Source organism: Rhineura floridana, chromosome 2 (genome assembly GCF_030035675.1).
Source record: "Rhineura floridana isolate rRhiFlo1 chromosome 2, rRhiFlo1.hap2, whole genome shotgun sequence".
NCBI lineage: Eukaryota > Metazoa > Chordata > Lepidosauria > Squamata > Rhineuridae > Rhineura > Rhineura floridana.
The window spans coordinates 197,440,043-197,466,549 of record NC_084481.1 but is presented as its reverse complement, the minus strand read 5'-3'; the positions used below and the strand labels follow the sequence as shown (position 1 = coordinate 197,466,549).

Here is a 26,507-nt window from a genome sequence, read left to right as displayed (position 1 = left end):
GTTCTCATTTTGCTAAATAGCAGGTGACAACTTCTCTTTTTTACTTTCTCCCATCTTCCCTGCAAAATAACGGTATGTGACATGATATGATGTGGGTTGTGGAAACACAAACAAAACTGAGTGTCTCATATTGCAGTTTCCAGTTCTGTAGTCAAACTACCGGTAGTAATCTGTAATAACGCCAAATGATTCTGTCTGTGAGAAGAACAGATGTATCAGCAGTAGTCAGCAGATTTAGTTCATCTCTGGCACAGTGACATCATTCTCCCAGTTTGTAGCTGCCATAAAATAAAGTGAGCTTTGTTGGTTGGAACTATTTGGATACATACTGGCCCAAACACACAATCTAACCATGTATTGATTCTGAATTAAATTGATGTTTTGTTTGCCATTGTTCTTGAGTCCAACAACCAAGTGAAATTGAGGAGAGGCTGCCACCAGCTGATAGCTGTTATCAGTGATTTGTGCCCTTACTGAATCTTTTTTTAGTTTTGTTCTAAATCTACCATGTGTCAATTTAATAAAATTAGCTGTGGTAGTAGTAGCTAAAAGGGTAAACCTTTTACTGTTCATACATCATACATTCAAAAACAAGCCTTGGTCTATGAAATAATTTTGTTGTTGCATGTACTTTATTTGCTTCTGATATCTTATTTTAAATTATGCAAACAGATATGTCAAAGATAAGGTGTCTTCCATTGATTGATACTGTGATATTTTTCTTTTTGATAGATTTATGAACTTGATAAGATAAAATGACGTTATGGTCTTTTTATAAAGCTAGTTACGTTTTCTTTTCTTTTACATTGTGAATTTAAAAATACCCTTGAGCACAGCTGTTAGTCTCTGAAGATCAGAACACCATTTAATCAAATTTAAATAGTATAAACAGGCAGTCATTAGAGCAGCTCAATTTAATTTGGCATAACCGTACATCTGAAAGTAGCATTTAATTTCCTTTAATAATTTTGTAATCAGGATTGTATTGGAAGCTGCCAACTCGCTAAGAAGAATGTTAAGAACAAATCAGAGTTGAGTAACATTTTTTTCAACTATAAACTATAAACTTTTTGTGAATTAAATGGCAGAGTGACTAGGAATTCATTCTGGACACAAAATACTAATTGTTGTAAAGGTGGTTGATAGATCTTTAATATTTTTCAGACTACTATTTTCTGCTTTCCATCAAAGGCATAGGGGAAGAGCTGGAGCTCAGTGGTAGAGCATCTGTTTTGCATGGAGAAGGCCCCAGGTCCAGTCCCTGGCATCTCCAGGTACAGCTGGGAATGTCCCTGCCTGAAACCCTGGAGAGCCACTGCCAGTCAGAGTGGAGAACACTGAGCTAGACGAACCAATAAAGCAATCATAATGCCAAAATACAATTTAAATAACATCCCAGAAGCATATGAAGATCAAATAAGGAACAGGTTTGAGGCTTTAAACTTAGTTGACAAAGAACCAGAAGGACTATGGAATGAAGTCAGAGACGTTATCAGAGAAGAATGCAAAAAGACAATACCTCTAGCTAAAAAGAGAGAAAGACCCCAATGGATGACTGAAGAAACTCTTTAAATGTTTAAAGACAGAAGGAAAGCAAAAGCAAAAGGCGATAGAAACACAGTCAGAACCCTAAATGTAACAATACAGCAACTAGTACATAGGGACAAAGAGAACTATTACAATAGTTACTGTATAGAAATAGAAGAGGACAACAAAAAGGGAAGAACAAGAGCCCTGTTTCAAAAGATTAGAGAAATGAAAGGGAAATTTAAACCAAGAGTAGGGATGTTGAATAATCCACAGGGGAACACACTGACTGAGCGAGATAATATAAAAGGAAGATGGAAGCAATACACTGAAGAACTCTATAAAAGAGATGCCAGGATGGCAGATTCATTCATGGAGGAACCATATGATGAAGAAACAGAAATTTTAGAATGTGATGTGAAAGCTGCTCTTAAAACACTTGGAAGAAACAAATCACCAGGAATAGATGGCATACCAATAGAGTTGCTACAAGCTACTGAGACTGAATCTATCCAAATTTTGAGTAAAATCTGTCAAGAAATATGGAAAACAAAATAATGGCCCACAGACTGGAAGTGTTCCATATACATCCCAATTCCAAAGAAAGGGGATCCCAGGGAATGCAGAAATTATCGAACTATTGCCTTAATATCCCATGCAAGTAAACTAATGCTCAAGATTCTACAACAAAGGCTCTTGCCATATATGGAGTGAGAAATGCCAGACGTCCAAGCTGGATTTAGAAAGGGAAGAGGTACCAGAGATCATACACAAACATACGTTGGATAATGGAACGGACCAAGGAATTTCAGAAGAAAATCACCCTGTGCTTTATAGATTACAGCAAAGCCTTTGACCATGAAAAACTATGGAATGCTTTAAAAGGAATGGGGGTGCCACAGCATCTGATCGTCCTGATGTGCAACCTATACCCTGGAAAAAAGGCTACTGTAAGGACAGAATATGGAGAAACCAATTGGTTCCCCATCGGAAAGGGTGTGAGACAGGGGTATATTTTATCACCCTGTTTATTTAATCTGCATGCAGAACATATCATGTGGAAAGCAGGATTGGACCAAGATGAAGGAGGTGTGAAAATTGGAGGGAGAAATATCAATAATTTAAGATATGCAGACGATACCATACTACTAGCAGAAACCAGTAATGATTTGAAACGAATGCTGATGAAAGTTAAAGAAGAAAGCACAAAAGCAAAACTACAGCTGAACGTGAAAAAGACTAAAGTAATGACAACAGAAGATTTATGCAACTTTAAAGTTGACAATGAGGACATTGAACTTGTCAAAGATTATCAATACCTTGGCACAATCATTAACCAAAATGGAGACAATAGTCAAGAAATCAGAAGAAGGCTAGGACTGGGGAGGGCAGCTGTGAGAGAACTAGAAAAGGTACTCAAATGTAAAGATGTATCACTGAACACTAAAGTCTGGATCATTCAGACCATGGTATTTCCGATCTCTATGTATGGATGTGAAAGATGGACAGTGTAAAAAGCTGATAAGAGAAAAATCAACTCATTGGAAATGTGTTGTTGGAGAAGAGCTTTGTGTATACCATGGACTGCAAAAAAGACAAATAATTGGGTGTTAGAACAAATTAAACCAGAACTGACACTAGAAGCTAAAATGATGAAACTGAGGTTATCATACTTTGGACACATAATGAGAAGACATGATTCACTAGAAAAGATAATAATGCTTGGAAAAACAGAAGGGAGTAGAAAAAGAGGAAGGCCAAACAAGAGATGGATTGATTCCATAAAGGAAGCCACAGACCTGAAGTTACAAGATGTGAACAGGGTGGTTCATGACAGATGCTCTTGGAGGTCACTAATTCATACGGTCGGCATAAGTCGTAGTCGACTTGGAGGCACATAACAACAACAATGAAACAAAGATTGACTCTGTATAATGCAGCTTTCGATGCTCTATGCATAAAATTGAATACAATAAAATACTGTTTTCTCAAAGATCTTAAAATTTAACAAAAAATTAAAATTCCTATTTTACCATAATGGCCTTTCAATATAACAAGAGTGCTAAATAACGTAATATATGCAAAGGAAACAACTTGGCTTTTTAAGAGTTTAATTCTGTGGCAAATCACTTCCTAGCTGTTGCTTAGATGTTCTATTAAATAAAAATGTTGATAGAAGACCGTTAAGAGAGCCTGATTTTTGTAAGTTTAAAATCCAGAGGCTTAGAGGCCTGTCTCACAAGAATAAATCATATAATACACATTTTCCTTCCCGCTGTTACCCTCTAAGGGAGGCGGCAGCAGCTGCAGGAGGCAAAAAGGAAATGGATTATTTTGCTCTTGATGCGACATTAAGCCACAAAAGGCTGTGAACTTGAAAACTACAATCGTAAAACATCATTCCATCAGATCTGTTCTTTGTAGTACTGCTTCCAGCTGCAAACCTAATGTGGGGATGTGCTTTTTCCAGGTGCTTTTGGACCAGCTTGTTTCAGAAGTACAAAGTTGCCCTATGGCGAATGTAATTGCAGAGGTGGGGGGTAGGAGCTATCTGCATCTGAAGTGCATGAGAGATGCATTTCTTTTTATTGTCAAAGTGTCACTACCCAGGATTTGTAATGGATTCAAAACTACGATTCTCTAGATTCTTAGGGCTGAATCTTCCACACACAAAGGCCCATCTGCAGAATACCTTTAAAGCAATATCATACCACTTTAAACAGCCATGGTTTCCCTCAAATAATCTTGGGCGACTGTAGTTTGTTATAAGTGCTGAGTTATTAGGGGACCCCTATTCCCCTCACAGAGCTATGATTCCTAGAGTTCCCTGGGAAGAGGGATTGACTGTTAAACTACTCTGGGAGTTATATCTTGGGGGGTGGGGGGTGGCTTTCATTGGCAGCTTACAGTTTTTCTTTATTTTGGTGCTGCTGTCTGTGGTGGGGGCAGCGGACCTTCTCTTGGAAGCTGTTGACTTGTGTCCATCATTCTGGATATAATGTTATTCTGGGGTTTGGGGGAGAATGGTGGCCGGCAATTGGCAGTGTCTGAGAGGAGCTTTGCAGGCAGCAGCACTAAAATGAAATTATATATTAAAAAGGACTCTTGTGCTGCTTCCATCCCCTCATAGACTTTCAAATAATTTCTCCCTTCCAACATCCTCCCACAAATTTTTCCCTACACCCATTCTAAGCTGATATCTGAGCTATGTTCTCAGTTAGCAAACTAGAAAGATTTCTGTTCATTTTCTCGTGCTGTGGACAATGAAACCAGAAATTATCTTCAAGAGCTTGTATGATGATTTTAAATCTGACCTGCCCTTTATGTAATCCTGCATATCAATGCTCATAATACATAATGTTGATAATGCATTGATTTATGAATGCAAACATTTTATATTTTAAAATGTGCTGTGAGCAATGGGAAATTTTAAGTTCTCATTATGTTCTGTAAATGACAGAACTGTTGACAATAAGGCTTCAAATTCCCTTGTAAAAATACCTGCATAATCTTGGAATATTTGATTCTATACTGAGAGGCCTTCCTTTTCCATGTAAGATGAGCTTGAAAAATATTGTAGTATGGAAAAATATATAGTTCATAAAGGGTTGAGTTTTTTTCTTGCCAATGAAAAGATGGGATTGGCTTAACGGTTGAGATTCTAACTTAAAACAGAGGATTTCTTCTGCCACTTCCATGTTCCATTATGTCATCTATGGACCATGTAAGGTAAACCAGGATTACTTTATTAAGTATGATACCTTAACTATTTCCATAGTGTTTAAGGTTTCTGGAAATAGTTTTTCCTAATCCAAGTTCACTGGTTCTTCCACTACACCAACATAATCGAGCTAACCTTTATTTCTCAAACTCTTTAAGACTGAAAATCAGAAAATGCGTACTTCAAAGATGTGTACACAGCAAAAGCACTAAGTTGAAATTCTCCATGGGTAAATACTCTCCTCCGCCACACCATTTCTCAGGCTATGTATTTGGATTTCTTTTTACCCCATCCATATTCTAAATGTTGTTCAGGTGCTATACACTTCAGTCATGATTCTCTTGGTGAGCAAATAATTGGTGCTATCACTTTTGACAGTACCAATTACTTTTTGGGCTATCATATTTGAAGTCATTTTGTTTCAGAAGGCTTTTCCTGAGATGTGACCCAGTTTTTTTATGGAATATCAATTATATATTTGCAGAAATTGTTTTCTTGTTTTTGGAATTGTTTGCAGAAATTGCTTTATTGTTTGTATTGCATTTCTGCATTTTATTCTGTCTTTATTGTGTACACTGCTTTCATGGTTTTTGCTATGAAGCAGCCTATACATTTGTTAAATCATCATCATTGTATTCCCCGCTTCCAAAATGCGTGTTAAAATTAATCTTTGCAAGTGTAGTGTTGTGGATGGAGGGTTGAAGTAGGACCAGGGTAACTCTTTTCAAATCCCTGCTCAGCCATGAAGTATACTGGGTGACCTCAGGTCATTACACTGGTCAACACTAATTTTATTGCCAATGATGTTTGATCGATTTTAGGGTAACTTTGTGTCGCTGATTCCGAATATGGCATCGGTTTTGCTACATTGGCTCTAATTTTTGAGATAATGGATGCCCCCATTGAAAAACATAAATTCAAAAAAATTGATGGTCAGGCATAGCCTACCCACAAATGACATGGAAACTGTCTCAAATCATACAAAAGTAAACACATGAAATACCTAATGGCATTGTATTCAGTACAATAACATTAAAACAAAGTAAGCTGATTCAGATAATCACAATTAATGCATAGAAAAACGCTGTGTGTACGATTTTCTTTTATGTGGGGCATCAGGACAATCACGTTGGAGGCTCCAGCAGTAGTCTGCCATCATGTTTATGTCCCATCTGCCTTGATACCTTTCCTCCATCACCTTTATATCCTGATGGAACCTCTCCCCTTGTTCCTCACTAAAATCACCAAGATTATCTGGAAATCTGTCTAAGTGGCTATGGAGATAGTGTACCTTTATGCTCATATTAGTACCCAAATGTTTAAAGTTAGCAAACATGTTTTGCACCAATTCTTCATAATTGTCTGCTTTGTGGTTACCCAAGAAGTTCTTGACAACTGAGACATAACTGCACCAGGCAGAAGCTTCAACATCATTCATAAATTTAGTGAAATTCAAATCATTGATGAGTTTACGAATTTTAGGACCATCAAAGATTCCTGCTTTTAGTTTTTCCATAGTTAGTCCAAGGAACGATCTACAAATGTATTTGAAGCAATCACCATCTTTGTCCAAGGCCTTAACAAATTGCTTCATCAGTCCAAGCTTGATATGGAGTGATGGGAGAATGATTTTTTCTCTGACAACCAATGGCTTGTTGTTGATGTTCGCTGCACCTACAGTCATGTGTTCCCTTGAAGGCCATGTCACTTTTTTCCAATGATCTCACTTTGCCCTACTATCCCACAAGCAGATGAAACAAGGGTACTTCGTTTATCCACTTTGCTGCCCAAGCAAGAAGTTCACCATCTTTAGATCAACACAAATAGACCACTGGTGCTCATGATAGCAGAGCTTCTGCAAGACCATTTTGATATTTTCATATTCTTCTTTAAGTTTTGTTGAGTGAGCAATTGGAAGAGATGCGTAGCGGTTACCATTGTGCAATAAAACACCTTTCAAGCTTCTGGTGGAGCTGTCTATAAAAAGCCGCCAATCTTCTGGTCGATATTCCGGTAGTCCCGTTTGGAGAAGAAGTCCAGGAATGTTATTGCAGTATACAAGTTCTTCATCTTGGCTGAAGTATGGAAGAAGTCCCTCCTCTCTTGTCCGATAAGCTGTTATGTTAGCTTCCGGCTGTAGACAGTTCTTTTCATTAGCCTGGATGCTAAAAGTTCAGATGCTTGCTTTGAGAGACTGAGGTCTCGTACCAGATCATTGAGTTCTTTTTGGGAGAACTGCTCAGGTGTTGAAAAGCTTTCTTCATATCCACTTCCAGGGCTACCACCTGTGCTACACTCCACATCCAGCATTTCTTGGAAGGTCAGGCAGTGAAGTAAACACTGGTATGGGAACGTCTTCGCTGTGTGGCACAGGTTGCCTTGCTGAGTCAAATCAGGATACTCCCACCACACCAAAGTTTAAACGTTTGCTTTCTCCATTTTTCCACTGTCGTAGGCACTCTACACAGGTTTTGCAAACCTTATGGGGAGCCCAAGATTTATCTTGATCTCCAAGCTTCACTCCAAAATAAGCAAGATATGCTTGTTTTACAAAGTCAGTGATGTTTTTTCTTTGTTTTTGCAGAGTGTATTCGCCACCAGGGCCGGCTCCAGGAATGCGGGGGTCCTTGGGCATTAGCCTGCCCCGGGCCCTTCTGCTTCCCTTCCGCGATCCCGTGGATCGCAAGACGAGCTTCCGAACCACCCACCATCCCCCGCCATCCCCAGCACTTCACCTACCTTTCTCTGCTGTTCGCACAGGGTTGCCATCAATAAAGATGGTGGCTGAGGTTTCCGTAAGGGACTGAAGCCTTTGCCACCATCTTGGTTGATGGCATGGAGCACGCACATTGCTGCCATCAACCAAGATGGCGGCAGAGGCTTCAGTCCCTTACAGAAACCTCGGCCGCCATTTTTATTTATGGCAACCCTGCACGAACAGCAGAGAAGGTAGGTGAAGCACAGGGGATGGCAGATGGTTCGGAAGCTCGTCTTGCGATTTGTGGGATCGTGGAAGGGGAGCGGAGGGCCCCCCAGGGGCTCCTAGAGCTGCGGGGCCCTTGGGCCAGTGCCCAACCTGGCCGCCCTTTGGAACCGGCCCTGTTCACCACAAACGTAGCAGAATGCATTAGGATTGTTTAAGCAGCCTCTTCGTGACGAACTCATATTCCTCTTCAAAAAAAAAAGTATCAATATGATATTATATGCAATGGATAAACTTGCAAAACAATGTTCAAGAGTAAAAAGACAGACCAAACCCTGCTGCATATGTATTGGGGTACAATCATCATTTGAGGGGTATCCATTATCTCAAAAACTAGAGCCAATTCGGCAAAACTAATGTCATTTTTGGATTTAGCACCCCCAAAATACCCTAAAGCCATTCAAACATCCTTGGCAACTAAAAAAAAATATTTTTTTTGTTGGGCTGTGTTATCTCTCAAGCCTCCTACCTTACAAGGTTGTTTTGAATCAAAAATGAGACAAAGGACCATGTGTGCTGCCCTCAGCTCCTAGGTGGAAAGGTGGGATAAAGACGTAATAAGTAGTAATAACTATAACCATAGGGATGCATTCACAGGCCAGAATCAGCACAGTTAATCATGTGGATTCAAGATGTGGGATGCATAAAAAAACCCTGTGCAGCAAGTGGGCAGAAAAGGCCGGGGGGGGATATTAAAATAATATTAATGGAGAGTTACTAATTTTGCTTTATTTTATTGTATGGACATCTGTTGAACTTTATAAAGCAATTGTGTGACACTTGTTTGGTGGATATTTTACAATTGACAATAAAAAATTAATTTAACTTATGCTAATGTACCTTTCAAAAATTTCCTGGACCTTAAATGGGAGCACTTAGTGTACATACAAAATACATTCATTCTCTTCTTGAACCTCATTAACCTTCAGAAGCTATTTGTATTCATAAGAATTCCTATTATCCCCACATCAGTGGTTGTTTTTGATTTAATCTGCTCCTTTCCCATCACCTTGGAGGCAGCTGAACAAAAAATAACCCCATAGTTGACTTACCTAATTTCAAGAAGCTTTACAAGTGAAATAACGAAGTGTTTAAATTATATTCACTAATAGGCAAAAACCCTTGCGGTTCAAGGACGTACCTATAGCCCACAGATATTTCTATCAGACTTTAAAAAGCAGGGAAATTGGGCAGCTATAGTGAATACACCAAGGGAGCAGCAGACCTGACCTCCTCTCTGAGATCTTGAAATGCCCTACAAATTTGTCAAAATGCAAACACAATTTGGGTTGGGCTTTCACAGTCCAATTTACTTCCTGTGTAGCTTGGAAGAATTTGGTAACGTGTCAACATGTACCATGGGAAGGGGTAAAAAGGAGGTGAGGAGGAGGAGGGAAGGGCAGGTTTGATCATTTGCATGCTTATTGAGTTCAATGGGCTTTACTCCCATGCAATCATGCTTGAAAATGAAATGGACTGCCTTCAAGTTGATTCTGACTTATGGTGACCCTATGAATAGGGGTTTCATGGTAAACAATATTCAGAGGTGGTTTACCATTGCCTTCCTCTGAGGCTGAGAGGCAGTGACTGGCCAAAGGTCACCCAGTGAGCTTCATGGCTATGTGGGGATTCAAACCCTGGTCTCCCAGGTTGTAGTCCTAGGATAGGTAAAACTGACCAGAGAGGACTGGAAGGGGATGGGGGAGGGAGAGGGAGGGGTGAAGGAAGGGGGAGGGAAGGAGCAAAAGGGAGGGGTAAAAGGGAGGGGAGGGTGGGTTTGATCATTGCATGCTTTTTGAGTTCAATGGGATTTGCTCTTGTGCAGTCATGCTTAGGATATGTGAAACTGACTTGGGGGAGGGGAAGAGGGGGAGGGGAGGAGATTGGGTGGGTGGGCACTGGGCAAAGGGGAAGCCCCTTTCTTTTCCAAAAGGAAAACATCGTGAACAGTATTGTTCTTTTTCAGGGTTTCCCTCACCTTTTTATTCTACAGCAGGCATATGTAGTCTCCTACCCAAATTTAAACCAAAGCTGTCCCTGGCCACATCCAAACCAGACCTTTATTCCACTTTTGACAGTCATGACTTCTCTCAAAGAATCTTGGGAAGTATAGTTAATGAAGAGTGCTAAGAGTTGCTAGGAGATGCGCTGTTCCCGTCACAGACCTTCAATCAGAGCGGTTGGCTGTTAAATCTTTCTGGTCACTAGAGCTCTGTCAGGGGAATAAGTGTCTTCTCTCAGCACCCTTCATGCACTAAACTGTTTAAAGTGAAATCAAGGTCTGGTGTGGGTGTGACTCCCTGATTAGGCAAGTCCAGCAGCTGTGAGTCTGGCTTTTAGAACACTGAGAGTTGGTTCTTACTGAGTATGCCGGATGTTAACATTAAGTTCAATGCTAAATTTCTTAAGTTAATTAAAAATCAGCCAGGCATTTTTTAAACTTTTATACTGCAGAAGATGAAGGTCAGAGTATGGGGCAAGGTTAGTAATAGGATTACAGGTCCTCTGTGAACATGGCTGATTTTTAATGAATTTCAACAGATTATGAGAACTTGGACAGAAAAACATCCAGAAGGGGTCTGGTTTTCTCCCTCTTTTTACACGTTGGACTCTCGATTCTCTCTGACTGTTTTGTGTGTCACCATGAAAATTTAGAGGGTTGTTAAGCAAGCGTTTCTGAGTTCAGGACTATAAGTGTTGTAAGGTTTTGTTTTGAAATGAGCTTATGGGAAGCATCAGGATGGCATGGGGGTATTTTCAATTTAACATTACGGAATGCGGACAATCCATACTGACTATAGTATACAGCCACTCTCATGGCTGTATAATGAAGGAGTTAGTAATTAAGTAAGGTTACATGATTGTTCCTTAAACAGTGCTTGATAGCCAAACCATGGTTTGGTGATTGGGAGAATCCAGAGGCCTATGTGTTCCTCCTCTTCCCTCTCCTTTGCTAATTCCTCTGCTTCCCAGGTCAGTATAAATATGGTGCAGCAGGTTTGCTTTGGTATCTTTATTTAGTCCTTTTATACCCCACTCTGTAGCCAAACAAGATCCCTGAGCAGTTTACAAAACATGCTATTAAGACTGTCCCTGCTGTGGGGCTTACTATCTTAAATTCATGACACATGTGGAAAAGGGATTGGGGGAGGGAAAAAGCAACCAGTTGTTGTTGTTGTTATGTGCCTTCAAGTCATCCATTATTAAAGTTTTATAGTTCTTTTCTGCACAGATTCTGGCTGCCTTGGACAGCAACCGATTCCTGGAAAAAAAATCCCAGTCAGGAGTGCCCTCCTCCCTCGCTGATGTCAGTGGCAGTTCTCTTTGCCTTGAAAAGGACCAACCTGGAAGCACTCTCTTCCTCCTCCTCTCCTCCCTGATCACATCCAGTAGTAGAACAAGTGACAAATGTCCAACCCAGGAGGACAGGGCAGCTCCTGCCTCACAATTTTCCCTTCAGATAACTGTCTTGATGACAGTTGGAATCCTCACAGGAGGGGGCTTGATGGTTTGCTCTTCTCCCTTGATGATGCCAATCTAGGAGATATGATACAAAAAAGAAATGGAGAGGGGGTACCAACTCTTTCATATTATTGCATAATGACAAGGAGAATTGGACACTGTAGGAGAGAGTTGATGGGGAGTGTGTGATGTGCCAAATGGCACTTGCTCGCAACCAAGCCAGTGAAAGGTGTGGGGGAGCTTACTCTCTTGCCTCTCACTTTGATTCAGCTGGGTGAAGTGGCTGCAGATGGAAGCAGTTCTGAGAGGGGGAGGAACCAAATGATCATGGAGAGCCAGTGTGGTGCAGTGGTGAGAATGTTGGACTAGGACCTGGGAGACCCAGCTCAGCTCACTGGGTGACGTTGGGCTAGTCACAGGTTCTTAGCGTAACCTACCCCATTGATAAAATGGGAAAGAAGACAACCGTGTACACCACCTTGAATTCCTTGGAGAAAAGATTTTATTTATTTTATTTAAAACATTCCTATCCCACCATTACACCCTACAATAGGGCACTCAGGGTGGCTCACAATAAAATCATACACAATAAAATCACAAAAACACTAAAACATAAAAATACATAAAATAGAATTAAGAAAAATAAGGGAATGATAGTAAAAGGGCCTAAAGAGGTAAAAAATGAAAAGGGGATGGAAATAAAATCAGTTACAGGGTCTACCTTCAGTCCTTCCCACAGACTAAGATGGCATATGATGTAACAAGTGAATAAATTGGTTGCAGCAGAGCCAATGGGGCTCATGAGATGCGTTATTGGAATTACCAGATTTTCCTAATTTATGCACTCACACATCTCCACCTCAAAAACAAAAGTCTAACTTGCACAGGCAACTAATGGTAGAGCTTTGTATTTAATTTTGATGTGGAGGTTTCAGTGAATTGCCTTTTGATGTTAAAATCATAAGAACCTGCTGGATCAGACCAATGGTCCATTTAGTCCAGCATCTTATGCTCGTAGTGGCTAACCAGATGTGTGTGGGAAGCCTAGAAGCAAAACCTGAGCAGGCTTCCCACCTCTTCTAATTCCCAGGGACTGGTATTCAGAAACATACTGTTTCTGGAAATGGAAGTAGAATGTAGCCATTGTGGCTAGTTGCCATTGATAGCCTTCTTCTCCATGAATTATTCTCCATGAATCCTCTTTTAAGGACATCCAAGTTGCTGGCTATCATTACTGCTTGTGCTAGATGCTGAAAAAATGAATGCTGATTTACATTCTCAACAGGGATATTTGGGGTTTTTTTTGTAATGTGTTCCAAAAACACTGGAGCAGTGAAGACAAGATTTTCCTGTTTGGCTTTTTAAATTCACTCTTCTGTTTTCCTTTGAATCCATTCTAACAGAGCTAGTTAGTTGAGCCATGTGCACATTATGTTGGTTCACTGTGTTTTCCTGGTAATGAGAGTAGGAGAAGGAAGTAAAATGTTTCTTCCAGGGAGATTAGATGAAGTTTGAAATCTCAGTGCATTCTACTATAGGATGAGAAATGTAGAATCAGAAGACATTTTTCTTCTTTACTGATGAGCATTGGTGTCTCCAACATTCTATCTTAAAGAGAACGTTCTTCCCACCTCTCTCTTCTGGTATGAAAAATGCTGAGGGCAAGGCTGCAATTGTATGCTCTATCACTTTGTGTGCATAGCAGCAAAGTGGGATGAATAGGCATGGAGAATCTTCCATCTGCACTCATGTCTTTTATGCCAGAATCTCCACATGCCTTGCCTGTCAGCACAGCCATGTCATATTCAGCTTTTCTCTATCTCCCAGGCATCTGTTACTCAGTTCTTACTTCTTTTTAAGAGCATAATTTTGAAGGAGTCAAGTAAAGAGACAAAAGAGGGAAGGCAAAGGTTTTCTACTGACATTACTTTTGCCCAATTCTACCTGTCTTCTCTCAGCAACCTGACAACTTCACACAACACTTTAAACCATATTTAAGCTCAGCTGTAACTGCCAGGGACTAAGCCATGGTTTGGCTTAGTGTTACATCTGAACCTGGGCTCATGGTACACCAAGAACCATGGTGGCAGCAGCAGGAGTAGGGGAGGAGCAATTTTTGCACTGTACACTAGTGTGCCGTGTGCTCATCTTTAAACCAAAGTTAAGCTTAACTGGTTTAGAGTGGCGTGCAAATCAGGCCAATATCTTTCATTGGGAGCCCTGCTCTATCATGCCTAGCTGACAGTACAGCAACAGTGACACTAATTGCTGGACTATATCTAGTGAACTGCTGTGCCTCATCTCAAATACAGCTACATTGAGCATTGTCATAGTAATAATACCCCCATGATTGTATGACTATGGTTCTACAATGATGCTCCTAGCTGCTTTTCCTGTACACTATCATTCAAAAACTGGATATTGCCAATGCTAATATTCAGTAAGAGGGTGGTGGCAGGGATACCCCCTCCTTTTCTTAACCAGTGGCTGAGAGTGGAGGCAAACAAGAAAGTGCTGGAAGCTTCCCATACATTTGGCTGTGTGCAAAGCATGGGCACTGGCACTGAGTGTTGTGGCTATAGTGTTGGACTTACGACTAGGGAGACCCAGTTTCAAATCCCTTCTCAGCCATGAAGCTAATTGGGTGACCACTCAGTCTAACCAGCCTCCACAGTGGTGTTGTGAGGATAAATTTAATTAATTATACATTGGGATCAGTGCTGAAAGCAGCAGCCTGCACATTTAATGGCTATCTGTGCATGCATGTAACTTAATTCAGATGTCCAGAGGTGAGATTTTCATACCATAATGTTTTGTGTCTCCTCCCTTTTACTTCAGGGTTTCCTTTATTGTTAGCTGCAGTATTTAGACGAACAGCATATTGGGGAACTATATCCTCTTAATTTGGTAATGAAAGTGTAAGCATCAAATTTCTAGGCTCTTCATTGTTTAAATAGCACTTCACAGCAATTGTCAAATATCTTACAAAAAGTTAAAATTTGATTAGGGAAATGAGAACACAGCGTAACATGTTAACATTTATTGGCTGAGCAAATCTGAAATCGGTGTGTCCCTAGGCAGGCTGACCACTTACTGATTCAAATACCTACAGTATGATTTAGAATGGACTTCATAGGCTTTGAATGAAGTTATAGAAGATGCTGGGGTTTGCTGTTAAATAATACAAATATTAAGGACTAGAATATTTAATTTAGTAATTTCATCAGCATACAGAAAGCATGAAACACAAGTCACTTGTCAGGTGTAATAGCTTTTCTGCTTTGTGTTTAAGTGGATTTGCAATTATTTTAATGATTCTTTAGTGAAAGTACAGTAAATACACCTGTAAAGGGGCGGGCGGAAAGTAACTTTCCCGTGGTCTTCGAAAAACCTATTCAGAGTGTTGAGGTCTATAGAAATCCTAAATGGGAACTGAGAGGAAAGGGGGGATCACAGTCAGGTGAGGCTGGATGAGGGCCAGTCAACAGAGTGCTGAACCCCAACAAGATGGAGGAGTTGTGGGTATGTGGTTCTCATGCCTGGTATACAGCCTACTCTAAATGGGGCTGCACTCTTCTTGAAGGAGAAGGTATGAAGTCTGAAGGTACTGTTTGATCCAGTCTTGTCATTACAGGGCTAAGCAGCCTTACTGGTGTGGGGTGCCTTTTTTCAGCATTTTGCTGCTTTACCAGCTCCAGCTGTTCCTGGAGAAGCATAGCCTTGCCAGAGTGGCTCATGCTCTGGTAACACCTGTTGACGTGTGTGCATTGTTGCGTGAAACAGCATACATTACGTTGGAGTTAAGTTGAGCAAGAAACTTCTTCAGAGCATTAGATCATGTTAAGAGTCTTTATTAAGACATTACGGCCAAAGGCTTAAGAGTAAATACATGTAGAGTTTCTTCAGTCACCCCCCTTCTGGTACATCTCTCTCCAAAGGTAAACACAGAAGAGAACCTCTCAGTTCAGAGGCAATACACAGAAGACACAGCTTAACACAGATAGCTGCTAGAACTTTTCCCAGTCTATCGCGATGGTTACCATAGCAACGGCCTTGGCAGTCTGTTCCCAGACTGGGCAAAGACATAACTCCCCCTAGTTACAGTTTTTCAGACTTGATGGAAAACAGACTCAGTGACAGTGCGGTTCAATGGTATACAGCCAACTCTAAATGGGGCTGCACTCTTCCTGAAGGAGAAGGTATGAAGTCTGGAGGTACTGTTTGATCCAGTCTTGTCATTACAGGGCTAAGCAGCCTTACTGGTGTGGGGTGCCTTTTTTCAGCATTTTGCTGCTTTACCAGCTCCAGCTGTTCCTGGAGAAGCATAGCCTTGCCAGAGTGGCTCATGCTCTGGTAACACCCCGGTTGGTATACTGTTATGCATTGTACTTGGGATTTCCCCTGAAGATGGTCTGGAAGCTTAAGAACATAAGAAGAGCCTGCTGGATCAGGCCAATGACCCATCTAGTCCTGCATCCTGTTCTCACAGTGGCCAACCAGATGCTCATGGGAAGCCCACAAGCAAGACCTGAGTCCAAGAGCACTCTGCCCTCCTGCGGCTTCTGGCAACTGGTATTTGGAATTATACTGCTTTTGCCTATGGAAGCAGAGTGTAGCCATCATGGCTAGGAGCCATTGAGAGCATTATACTACATGAATTCATCTAATTTTCTTTTAAATCCATCCAAGTTGGTGGCTATTACTGCCTCTTGTGGTAGTGAATTCCATAGTTTAACCATCTGGTGTGTAAAGAAGTACTTTCTTTTGTCTGTCATGAATATTGCAACATTCAACTTCATTGGATGTCCATAAGTTCTAGTGTTATGAGAGAGGGAGAAAAACTTTTCTCTGTCCACTTTCTCCATGCCATACATAATTTTATACACTTCTATCACTTCACCTCTGATTCACTTTTTGTCTAAACTAGAAAGCCCCAAATGCTGCAATCTTTACTCATTGGGGAGTCGCTCCATCCCCTTGGTCCTTCTGGTTGCCCTTTTCTGAACCTTTTCCAACTCTGCAATATCCTTTTTGAGGTGAGGTGACAAGAACTGTGCACAGCATTCCAAATGTGGCCACACCAGATTTATACAACAGCATTATGATATTGGAAGTTTTATTTTCAAAACCTTTCCTAATGATCCCTAGCATGGTGGAAGGAAGGGTGGGATATATATGAAATAATAAATAAATAAATAAAATTTGCCTTTTTCACAGCTGCCACACTGGGTGGACATCTTCATCAGGCTATCCACTAAGTTCCCAAGGTTTCATTCCTGATCATGTGAAATTAAGAGTTTTTGCTCCAATATGCATGGCTATATGTTTGTTCATATTGAATTTCATTTGCCATTTTACTGTCCATTCAATCAGTTTGGAGAGGTCCTTTTGGAGTTCTTCGCAATCGCTTTTTGTTTTACCAACCCTGAACCATTTAGTATCATCTGCAAACATGGCCCCTCACTTTGTTCAGAATGTAGCTGCCAGAAATGGAACTGCTACAGCCAGATGGAATTGCATTATGATTCTGAAGGCATTACATTGGCTGACTATTTGCTTCTGGGTCAGATTCAAGCTCCTGGTGCCTACCTACAAAGCTCTAATTGGCTTGTGACTCAAATATCTAAAGTATTGTCTCTCCTTATATCATGCTTCCCATGCCTTAAGATTTTTGGAGGAGGTTCTTTACTGCATTCCATCATTGGCTAAGATATGTTATGTGCTGAGGTGAGAGCAACTTCTCTGCAGTGGCACCTACCTTGTTTAATGGGCTCCCCTTAGAAATGTGGTTGGCACAACATTTTTATCATTTTGGCAACAAGTTAAAACTTAACTGTTTGCGCAGACATTTTTACTCATTTAGTTAACAAGTTGCCTTTTTGCTAATGCTTCTGGCCTTTTGAATTGCTTGCATCACTGGAAGGTTGTGAGTTCCTTGAGAAAGTGTGGGACTGTGTGGAGGCCAGCCTTTATCTGGGTTAAGTACATGTGTTCCTTGCTGTATTGGTGTGACTGTTTGTTGTTGTTGTTACGTGTCTTCAAGTGCATTATGACTTATGGCCACCCTATGAATCAGTGACCTATAATAGCATCTATCATAAACCATCCTGTTCAGATCTTGTAAGTTCAGGTCTGTGGCTTCCTTTATGGAGTCAATCCATCTCTTGTTTGGCCTTCCTCCTTTTCTACTCCCTTCTGTTTTTCCCAGCATTATTGTCTTTTCTAGTGAATCACGTCTTCTCATTATGTGTCCAAAGTATGGTAACTTTAGTTTCATCGTTTTAGCTTCTAGTGATAGTTCTGGCTTAATTTGTTCTAACACCCAATTATTTGTCTTTTTTGCAGTCCATGGTATGCGGAAAGCTCTCCTCCAACACCACATTTCAAATGAGTAGATTTTTCTCTTATCCAATTTTTTCACTGTCCAACTTTCACATCCATACATTGTTGTTGTAATCGACGTGAAGGCACATAATGACTTAAGGCAACCCTATGAGTCAGCGACCTCCAGTAGCATCTCTCATGAACCACCCTGTTCAGATCTTGTACGTTCAGGTCTGTGGCTTCCTTTATGGAATCAATCCATCTCTTGTTTGGTCTTCCTCTTTTCTACTCCCTTTTGTTTTTCCCAGCATTAATTTCTTTTCTAATGAATCATGTCTTCTCATTATGTGTCCAAAGTATGGTAACTTCAGTTTCATCATTTTAGCTTCTAGTGATAGTTCTGGTTTAGTTTGTTCTGACACCCAGTTATTGGTCTTTTTCGCAGTCCATGGTATCCGCAAAGCTCTCCTCCAACAACACATTTCCAATGAGTGGATATTTCTCTTACTCACTTTTTTCACTGTCCAACTTTCACATCTATACATAGAGATCGGGAATACCATGGTCTGAATGATCCTGACTTTAGTGTTCAGTGATACATCTTTGCATTTGAGGACCTTTTCTAGTTCTCTCAAAGCTGCCGTCCCCAGTCCTAGCCTTCTTCTGATTTCTTGACTATAGTCTCCATTTTAGTTAATTACTGTGCCGAGATACTGATAATTCTTGACAAGTTCAATGTCCTCATTGTCAACTTTAAAGCTACGTAAATCTTCTGTTGCCATTACTTTAGTCTTTTTCACGTTCAGCTGTAGTCTTGCTTTTGTGCTTTCCTCTTGAACTTTCATCAGCATTCATTTCAAATCATTACTGGTTTCTGCTAGTAGTATGGTATCGTCTGCATATCTTAAATGATTGATATTTCTCCCTCCAATTTTCACACCTCCTTCATCTTGGTCCAATCCTGCTTTCCATATGATATGTTCTGCATACAGATTAAATAAATAAACAGAGTGATAAAATACACCCCTGTCTCACACCCTTTCCGATGGGGAACCAATTGGTTTCTCCATATTCTGTCCTTACAGTAGCCTCTTGTCCAGAGTATAGGTTGTGTATCAGGACAATCAGATGCTGTGGCACCCCCATTTTTTTTAAAGCATTCCATTGTTTTTCATGATCTACACAATCAAAGGCTTTGCTGTAATCTATAAAACACAGGGTGATTTCCTTCTGAAATCCCTTGTTCTTTACTGCCTCTTTATTGCGATTGCTCTTTCTACTTCTCGTAACCCTTACTGGGATTTACCATGGTGTTTTCTACTACAGCTAGTCTGCCTTTTGCCGTCAGCACCTTAAACTCCTCTAAGTAAATTTTCTAATTTCCTGTGCTCTAGCCAATTAATTATACTGTGCTTTTCCACACCCAATGAATTTAATATACTGATTCTCAACTAATCAATTGTGTTAAGTGATTGTTAGTTTTTAATTTCATTCCCAACTAATAAATAGCTACTAATTAATCTTTTTGATATTTACAAGAATAAAATTAAAATAATTGTAAAGGTTAATAAATTGAACTGTATTGTTTAGACTCGTGCCTAAGTAATCACAGCTGAATTGAGCTTTACTGATCCTCGCAAAGCCCCTCCATTTAAATCTGAGCTCCAGCAAAGTCTCTCTGTGTTAAATTTGAGCTCCGGCAACCAGACATAATGCATAAAACTGTTAAGAAATCAGGAGCCAACAGAGAAGGATGTGCTTAAGCATGTGGAAGGGCTCAGCCGTGGCATGACAAGTAATGCCTACCATGTTGGATTTCCAAAAAACCCACCAGTGATTGGACAACATGGAGTGAGCGATGCTTCACAGCAGTCATGTTAGTGAGCTCAGGAGCATGCTACAGCCCAAGTGGAGTTATGGTAGTGTCAGCAAACACAGGCAAAGAGAGACTTTAATCCAAAGCCTTTCTGTCTAGCAGAGAGAGGAAATGACTGCAGAGCAGCTGTGGAGATCAAATGGACAAGATTACAAGTATTAAATGAAGAGGAACTGTCTGACCAGGACAGTCCTGAAGAGGATTTGAATGAGGCTCCAGCTCCACATTTACCTTTAACTTCAGGGTCCCCAGTAAACAACCAGGTGATAGCCTTATTGAGAAAAATTATATTGCATTGAAAAGAATTGACTGAGCTGCCACCTCTGGTCAGTTCAGGTTATATCACTGTAGGACCAATGTTATGGTGTCTGCTTCCCCCTCTTGTCAAGGGATGCAAAAACAGCCTTTTAATGATAGTACAGGGACACAGGTGCCACCATGTGTACAATCAAGTGTACAAATTCAGTATTTTAACTCTATAATGCATGATAACACATTTGTGCCTTTTCCAATTGCTGTCACTTCTGGACAGAGTGGGATACAACAACAGCAACAGGAGAAAAATTGGTCGTTACCTGCAATCCTGATCTGACAACTTAAAGAAGCCTTAATGGCACAAATATCACCAGAGTTATATTATCAAATAACATGTCAGGGCCCAGTATTAATTGTGATCTGTCCTGTCCTCACTGGACTGCTTAAGAAGGCGAGAGATTCATCAGCAGAAACACAAGTGTGGCCAGCACAAGGGCAGTATCCAGGATCAGTCCAAAGTCAGAGTCCACAGTCTACCTCAAAACCAAGGGGGTCAGGCAAGAATCAAGGTCACAGCAGTCTGGGGTCAGAAGCCAAGCAATCTATAAGTCGCACAGGTAAGGGTGCACAGACAGTCTTTAGCCAGGTGAGGTACAGAGCTGAAATATAGTTGTTTTTCCAGTGCTGCTTCTAGCCTAGCAGTAGGTTTTGTATGCTGGAGCAGCTGAACCACACCCCAAACCTTATCTAACTCCCATACATCATCTGCAGTCAGTCCTTTACTCCCGAGGAGTCCTTTACTCCCATGGAGTCTGGACCTATGGTCAGGCACTCCTCTGGATCGGCTGTCTCTCCATCTGGCATTGGAGGCAATGCCTATTCCTTGGGCTCAGGGTCTGTTCAGCCTTGATGTCAAAGGCCGAATTGCCCCGGTGCAGACGGTCTGTTCTGGATCTCATCATAGGACCCTGGCCCCTCACCTTCAGATGGAGCCAGGGCTTGGTCTAAGACTGGAGCCTCCTGGTCTTCCTCTGATAAGAACTTCTCTGGGTGGGACCTGACATGATCAACACGCTGTGTCCAGTATGCAACCATTAACAGTGCCAGTAAATATTTCAAATCAAGCACTTTTTCCTGGTGCTTCATGATACCCCTAGGGATCAAGTGAAAGTAAACTCAACAGATTCAAGATCTGTTCATCTACTGAATGACAGATCGGGAGAAAACAAACTACACAACAGTATCCCAGATACAGAAGATGCTGAATGAAGCGAGGACTCCACTGTGGAAGAACAAATTTCCACAGGACTGTTCCAGGTTGCACTCTTTATGCCATTGCTCATGAAAGCCATGGCCACACTGGAACTTAAAGGAACAGAGTCTGAATCCACACCAGCCATATCATCAAGGGTAGCAACAGTCACAACACAACTCAAATCTACCAAAAGGGTAGTGAGGGTGCCAAACTTGTTAAAGAAACTGTTCAAGGCAGAATGGCAATCACCACTACAATCAAAGAAATAATTGTCCTACGCCAGCAAATATTACATGCTGGAACTAGAAATAATGGAGCAACTGAAGGTTCCAGCCATGGAAGCACCTATCTCAGTGGATTAATGGGTAAAGGAAACAATATGTTATGGGTACAAAATAGAATTTCAGTCTTTACCTCCAAACAGATTTCAGTCTTTACCTCCAAACACATCCCCACTCCATGAGAATCAAGAAAAGTGGAAGTTGATGTCAGCAGCGATAGAACACTTGTTGGAGATAGCATCAATAGACAGAAAGCAAAGTAGACCTCATGCTAAAGAAAGTACACAAAGCATCAGCAATTGGCTTTGCAAGCATTGTGCACAGCATCGTTTTACCAAGAACAACCAAACTGGACAGATTACATTCTAGTGGATCCCAATCAAGATCCAGACTGACTTAGAAACATCTCCCTCAAAATCACAAGGGTAATTGCGTTTATGGTAGATGCACTATGGATGTGACACAGTTTGCCTCCAGAGCCATAGCAGTGGAAATAGTGGCAAGAATAATGGGCTGAAGTTACAGGAAGCCAGATTTCAACTGAACATCAGAAAGAACTTCCTAACTGTTAGAGCAGTGCGACAATGGAACCAATGGCTTAGAGAGGTGGTGGTCTCTCGAGCACTGGAAGCCTTCAAGAATTAACTGGACAGCCATCTGTCAGATATGTTTTTACCATTATCTCCCCATATTTGTAGTCATATATATACATGTAGGTTTCTCGGTTTGTTTGTGTATATATGCTTATTGTGTTTTATTGTATTTTATGTATTATAAATATTTGTATTTTATGTATTTTATGTATTTTAACTTACTGTTTTGTCTTGTGTTTTTTATTCTGTATAATGTTATTATGTGTGTGTGATTTTATTGTAAGCCACCCTGAGTGCCCCATTGTGGGGTAGAAGGGCGGGATAGAAATATTTTAAATAAATAAATAAAGAATAGTATGGCTATGCCATTGGGCTTCTGATGACCGCTCCCAAGGGCTTCATATAGATGTTAAACAGCATGGAGGACAAGAGGGTGCCCTGTGGCACCCCAGAGCACAACTGCTAGGGGGCCAAAAGACAATCACCCAATGCTATTCTCTGAAAACAACCCTGGAGATAGGATCAGAACCACTGTAAAACAATGCCTCCATCTCACCAAATTGCCCCAGAAGGATACCATGGTCAATGGTATAAAAAGCCGCTGAGAGATCAAGTAAGAGTTACAGGGTTACACTCCGCCTGTCCTTCTCCCAATAAAGGTAATCCATCCAGGTGACCAAGGCCGATTCAGTCCCATAACCAGGCCTAAACCCAGACTGGAATGGGTCAAGATAAGAAAGACTACAGACTTAAGAACTAAATTATTAGTGGACTTTGTCGTAAAGGGGAAACTTGCACCATGGGAATAGGGCAGCTGTACCTTGAAGAGGCCAGTCAATTGTAGAAGATGGTACTAGGCCAGATGGGCAAAAATCTGTTTCAATATAAAATGTTCAACTGTTTTATTTAATTTCAGCTACTTTGAGCTATTATAAAGTAGGAATGTAAGAAAACCCTGCTGTATCTTATTTAGTCTGGTATCCTGTTTCCCACGATAGCCTACTAGATGCTTCCAGGAAGCTCACTAGCAGGGCATAAGGACAACAGTTCTCTCCTACACTGTTGTTTTTCCAGACTAGCAGCATTCAGAGAACTTAAATAAAATATATATATTTTAAGAAACTACTATTTAGAAATTGATTCGTTTTGCCTATAAAATTTTCTTTCAAATTATGTGAGGCTTAAGATTGTATTGACAGTTTTGCTATAAAAACTGTTTTACGTGTGTGTGGCAGTATTGGGCTAACTATGTAACATTCTATTTTTCAACCTTAAAACCTTTTAGATTTGGAATGGAATATGAATTTTCTAAACCTTAAAATACTTTTTAACTATTTTAAAACTTTTTGGAATACAAAAAGCAGTAATTAGTGAGTAGTGTTGTTTTGGGGGTAACTGTAGGCACCAGATATATTTTCAATAACACTGCAGAATATTCCAGCTATGTGGTTTGTACGTTGTAGGATAAGCATGGGCAGAAACACAAAATTGGGCTCAGTTTATATGAAAAAAAAAATCCCAGGAAGAGAAATCTACAACCAAAGTTATTGGATTCTAATTTCAAATCCAGTATTTTTCCAACTGTTAGCAGTTTATTGGTAAGTCATTGAACACAGTCATGCACTTAAGATGATGCTGTATAAATCAGGACTAGTGATGTTGGCAGCAAACATAATCATGCCAGCTATAGCAATAGAAATTAGTTTTAGGTATACTAGACCTTTCAGATTGAATAATGATAGTGCACAACAGATTTCAGCACAGTGACAAATTTATCATTCTTTCCGCACTGGGCTATATGGAGCAAAGCACACAGAGGGCTGAAATGAATCTTGCAGGATTGGGACTAGTTGGGACAGATTCCATAAGCAAGCCTTGACAGATTTAGGAAGGAAGAGGTACAGGGAGAGCTTTGATCCAAGCTAAGGAATCTGGGTAAAGAAAGCTGGCTGGTAAAGGGACTGGGAAGATGGAAGAATGAGAGGAAGTTGAGCAGGAAAACCAAAGGTTGCCAGGCAGGTTCACAACCAGTGAATCAGATAGCTGGAAGATCATGCCACTCCTTATATAACCAGTCAATCACTGCATTCTGCAGGTGAAGGTCTCCTGCAGATACCATCTCATCAGAAGGTCTGCTCCGCAAAACATAGCAAATACATCTTTAGTACTGTGGCACCTGCTGTTTGGAATTCACTCTCCTTAAATATTAGGCAGTGTCTCTGTTGTCTTTTCGATGCCTACCTTCCTCTTTCAACAGCCTTTAAAGTAGAGACCTTATCCTGGTTTGCATCTGTATTGCAATTGTAATTAAGATGTTTTAAAATTTGTTTTGTTTTAAAGTTTTTTCAAAAGGATTTTTTTCATGTTTTATCACTTGTTTGCCACCCTGTGCTCCTTTTGGGAGGAAAAGCGGGATATAAATTCATTAAATAAATAGCTGTACAGACAAGGCCTTGACCTGGAAGCATTTATAGCATTCATGTCAGGTGTGGAGGAGCCAATGAGCTGCCTGGAAGGTGGAAACCTGTTAGAACAGCCTTTCCCAACCAGTGTGCCTCCAGATGTTGTTGGACCACAATTCCCATCTTTCGTGACCATTGGCAATGCTGGCTGAGGCTGATGGGAGTTGCGGTCCAACAGCATCTGGAGGCACACTGGTTGGGAAAGGCTGCGTTAGAGCCTATGAGTACAATTCTGCCTTTTGTTCTTCCACTCTGCAGCATTCAGTGTCTCACCATGTAGGCCAGCAGTGCACACATCAGGACACAGCCAGCTCCAGACCTAGCTGATTCAGATTTGTATATTTTTTTTGTTATATGGTGTGCTTTTTTAGGTATTTTATTTATACTCCAATATCCAGCAATTGTTACCAGTTTGGCTAGGAATTTATAATTCAGAATTTGTCATTTTGAGCACTCGTAACATTGGTGTTGTGCAGAAGCCAAGTGCATATTTATTGAGGAATATTTTTAAAAAGATTCACCAAATAGCCCGGGTGTTGGGAGGAGGGATCATATCAGTTGTTGTGAGTTATGTGAGAGACAATATCCAGTGAAACTTTTGCAACTGCCACGGAAAAGTTTGCTCTATTTACAGAAGTATCACATTTTTCCATATACAAGTTGTGGTGCATCTAATGCTCTGATCTCAACTTCCAGGTGTGCAAACAAAATAACTTGCACACTGCATATGTATGTGTTAGCAATTCCCACCCTGCCCCAAATTATGCTCAAGAGCCCCCCCCAAAGCTTTCACTTGTGGGTGGGTGGGTTGGATCCAAGCCAATATCACTGCAACAGAAGTACTACCCCAAGGGAAGACATGTGGATCATAAATATGCACTCAGGCCCTGTGAAATTGATGGATTCAAGTATATTGTTCAGCTATAGCATGTACAACCAATGTATCTTTATAGTACCAAACACTAGCATTACAGAAAGATTCTTACTGTTTTCCCATCTATCATCGTACTTAGTGCACTGAGTATAAAGGGGTGGGAGCTGTGATGCCCCTGTATTTTGATGACTGTAAATATGGTAAGTGCGGGTTTATTAAGCGATATATGGTAAGTGACTGAGTGAGAGGGGGAGTACATGGTCTAGAATGCTGGAGAATGCTGTATGATGATTGGTTGAGTGGTTGAATGGCTGAAGGTATAAATGAGAGGATGAGAGGAGTCAGGGGGAGTTGTTGTTGAGGAGGTCGGTTGGTTCATGAGAGGGATTTTGAAGGAGTTGGTTGGCAGAGTTCTGAGGGAGGCTTGGATTGTATTTGGCTGATATTTAGACAATATATATATATGACCAGAAACATAAAGAGTGACACTATATGAAACCATATGCTTGTTAACCATACCTTACATAATCTTGTTATTTCCTGGTGTTTATAAATAAATATTATTCTTGGTTTACCAAAAGCCTGATCCTTGGCTGGGGCTTTCACAGACCAGAAGGGTGGGCAGGGTATTTACCAAGGCGGAGAAACAGAATCAAATGGTGGCAGCGGTGAAAAGATAGTGTATCATCAAGTATCCAGGGCTGTATGCTTTATTGGCACAAAGATACAGGGGGGTTGTGGCCTGCAAGTGCACCCAGACACAAAGTAACAATAAGCCAGAAGGGGGACTAAGGTGAAGTCTCTAGCAGTATTGTTTACAGGGAGTGACTGGTGCTGCTGCCTAGCAGTGGGATCTTGTGAGATTTGTGCTAGGGTGAGCTAGAGAAAAATAAA

The 26,507-nt window shown here is 40.7% G+C and overlaps 1 protein-coding gene across 7 annotated transcripts in view; it reads left to right on the top strand.

Annotated features, from left to right (window-relative positions):
• The window catches only part of CEP128 (centrosomal protein 128), a 300,038-nt gene that overhangs the window by 59,680 nt on the left and 213,851 nt on the right, over positions 1-26,507 (top strand). The window lies entirely within an intron of this gene.